Source organism: Trachurus japonicus, chromosome 9 (assembly GCF_045865225.1).
Source record: "Trachurus japonicus isolate A0001 chromosome 9, Traja_1.0".
Taxonomy (NCBI): domain Eukaryota; kingdom Metazoa; phylum Chordata; class Actinopteri; order Carangiformes; family Carangidae; genus Trachurus; species Trachurus japonicus.
In genome coordinates, this window is record NC_140915.1 from 25,566,600 (window position 1) to 25,570,604 (window position 4,005).

The window sequence follows — 4,005 nt, forward strand, 5'->3', positions numbered from 1 at the left end:
TGCACCGCTAGGTCCTTATAAATTGACGTCAGGACGCACGGCACCGGCCGGGAGGATCACAGGCTCTGAAATAACCGGTGACCAAACACTTGAGGTGCATCTGACGTTTCAGTGGAAAACCTCGGACAACTGCCCGCACAGGCTCACACACACACACACACACACACACACACACACACACACACACACACACACACACACACACACACACACACACACACACACACACACACACACACACACACACTGCGCCCGTCACGCCGCCGCGGCTCTAACCGGTTTAGATATGCGTGGAAAAAAGAAGACCAGGATCCCACCGGGATTAGCCGAGAAAACAAAGATGGAAAAAAAAAAGTTCACCCTATTCTCATTATGTCTCATACAGTCATTATAGCTATAAAAACGACAACGGCTAATTCATTTATTTAATTCAAGGCTGCGAGGTTATAAACAACTCTCCATAATGATGGATGGGGGTTTACTCCACACCCATGATCATATCTTCCCTGCAACGTCTGCATCTGCACCGATAAGAAGCTCGGGCTCAAAAAAGAAAAAAGAAAAAAGGAAAATGCACATATCCATACACATTATACAGCTGTATGTTTCCTTACCGAGCCGGCTGCTGCTGCTGCTGCTGCTGCTGCTGCTGGCGCCTTGTTTGCGTCCGATCCCGGTCCTGTCGGATCGTTTACAGTCTGGGCAGCAAACCCAGCCCTCTCTCCCTCAGCCAGCAGCAGGAACTCTTTGTTCACGGTCTGATCACAAACACCCCCAGCTCCCACTCTCTGGAGTTACACGGAGGGTTAAACTTTTTCACTCAACACTTTGATTTGGAAACGTGACCACCAGGGGCTTTGCTCTCACTCTCCCGTCCTGCGGGTTTTGGTCGTCTGCAGCAGGCATGTCCGAGGTGTGGGGCTCCACTGTGCAGGGAAACACAGTCATATTTGGAGAGAGAGAGGGGGAGAGAGAGATAGAAAGAGAGAGAGAGTCCTGATAGCTGACAGAGAAACAATCACCTGATTCTGAACGTGCGTGATGGTGCTGTAGTCGTGCCTGGGTTGAGTCGTATTAACACCTCTGAGTCATGTGTTGACTCCATACACACATCTTCTATCTTTATAAAGGTTTTATTCAAACTCCTACTTTCCCAACGCCAGCTCTAAAAATGAACATTAACCCTTTCCTCAAGTTGGCTGTTGTATAGGGCAGAAAGATGGTGATAACTCTAGGGGCCCAGCGCCCAGTAGGGCCCCCCAAAAACCCCAGTAGTCTAATCTTGACTGACTGAATTATTCTGCATAAAACCTTGACTAATACTCATAGTAATCTGCATTAGCATCAAAACAAAGTAGGCTAAATAAAAAATGATAATACATACGTAGTCTAAGAAAAAAAGTGGAAAAGTCAGGGGCCCGCTTCTATTCTTTCAGGGGGCCCAGAATTCCTAGCAACGGCCCTGTCCTCAACTAATAATCCTAAATTCCAGACCAGATGACATGGTTTTTCCCACTTTGACTTTGGACCCCAAAATCATCAGCCCCACAGCCACCATGAAGTTGTTAATAAAAGAAGAAAAAAAAAAACATCCATCACTGTGGGGGAGATTTGGCTCATGCAACAGACTTGAGAAGACACACATTACATCCTGAAGGCCGGACATTCCTCCCTGACTTCACTGCTGTTCTCTGTCCAGAGCAAATCAACAAGCAGCCTACCCATGTTACAGCATGACAGCGGTGGAGGTCTGAGTCATTACTGATGACTTTTAGCGTTAAGTGGAAAGGAAAGTACACTCACTGCCGGGTCAACGCAAGAGAGAAAGAGAGAGAAATGAAGTCTCATTTAAGCTTGAGTCATCATCGCTCCCCACTGGATTGGCAAGGAGGTGTTAAAAGAAAAAAAAAAGTGGAGGAGTCTGTCTGACACATGCAAATACACACCTGCTCCCACAGACATGAATGTCCTAAAACATTCAAAACAATGCAAGCATGCAGAGGAGGAGCTGGGTGAGAAACATTCCTATGTCCAACTCAGTGTGAGTATGTATGTGTGTGTGTGTGTGTGTGTGTGTGTGTGTGTGTGTGTGTGTGTGTGTGTGTGTGTTTTGGCAGCAGGGAGGGTCTCGGGGTCGGTGCAGCTGTCCCAGAAGAGCAGCTGGTCACCACCAGTGGGGTGTTATTCATTCAGACCCCTCCACTCCTGGCCTGTGTGATGGACACTGGAACGAGTTGAGATCGACTACAATGCACTGGCGCTAACATCCAGATAAAATTAAATCTGAAATCTGCATCTGCACGTGAGCCAAGTGAGCACACAGGTCACACAGCGAACCGCTCTCCCTCCTCACCGTCACAAGTTCTTGCATAACGGTTCAGGTTTCAGAGAGAAGCTACAATCTCTTTGCTGGAACAGTGTTTGTTTCATCTGTGCATCCTAAATTGTCAGCGATGACTGATGCTGATGCTGAGTGTGCACTGAAAACCGTCTAGGAGCAACTATTCCTGACCTGATGCTGGGTTTCCATGGTGACGCGGGAATCTGCCAGACAGCGATGTGTCTGCCAGGAATGCTCCGTCTCAGCACTGGGTATACTCTGAAGCACGTGTTTGCATGTGTGAGGATGGGATGAACTAAGGAGGAGATAGGATGCTCATGCCCGAGGGCGGCCTGTCACACAAACATCAGTGACTTCAGCACCGAGTCCGACGCCACCTGAGCCGAGAGACGGGAGGACGGAGGGTCGACCGAGGCGAGAGACGACAGTCGGAGGCTGTTTTTAAGTGTGAAGAGGAGGAGGAGGCAGCGACGAATGTATAAGCAACCCCCCCCTCCACACACACACACACCTCCTTTTCTCTCCATCTCACAGCCTCAGAACACCCAGTCCTCTCCTCCCCCTCTCTCACTTATACCCTTCCTGTAACCATAGAGACCAGACCACCGTTGCCTGAGAAGAGGTTTTCTCTCAGACAGGACGTGGTGGTGTCAAATGAGGATGCTTGGATGCCTGTGCACAAAGACACAGACACACACAGACACAGAGAGAGAAGAGAGAGAGCGAGAGAGACACAAACACCTCAATTTAAAGCCCTCCTCTTAGACAGTTTTAGAAAACAGCTCCTTACTGTTGCGAACATGGGTTGTCTACTTTCACACAGAACAAGAGGATGTTTATGTCAATCATATTACTCACAGCGGAAGCTTGTCATACTCTGTAAATGTCACTTTGCCCACTCCATCTAAGAGTTCAGATGAGAAATGGCCTGCAATCAAAACTCTAAGTTTAGTACAGTACGTACACCTGTGACCAAACAACATGACCGCTGTCTGACTCCATGTTCATGTCAGTTCGACTGGTTGATTGACAACATTAACTTTTAAATCATATGATGTTATTTTACAGGTTAAAAATCATCAAAATCATGAGCCTATGAGGAATGGGCCTTCACAATGCAACACTGAGAAACATTTTCACTTAACATTCATTTCACTTACCATTATTATCACGCTGCCATCTTGACAAAAGCATACACATGTTGCAGTTTTGCATTTATGTATGTTAAGAAAATACTTTTTAAAAAAAATCGTATTTAGCAAGAGATACTTGTCATACAATCACTGACATATTTCTAAAGCCTTAGAATATTAGTTCATTCAGCTATGAAGAATATATGGCCAAGTACATGACGTGTTATAATTTGCCTTGAACTAATTTGGCTAAACTGACTTAATGAATTGGAGCAAAATTTACTTAATATGAAAAATGTTGACCAGGCGTCTTACAAGCAAGCTTTAATTTCAATATGACCATCTGCAACCTTATTCACAAAAATGCAGATTTCAGGCTTATTGTAGACTAGGCTGCGTTCCCCGACTTGCTGTCCAGACCCTGACCGACTCCCCCACTTGTTGCTTACGCCCTGGTGTCCCACTCAGGTGTCTCTCCATGTGATCTACCCAGAGCCTCCATGTATTACATACGGTCCCAGATCACAGAGC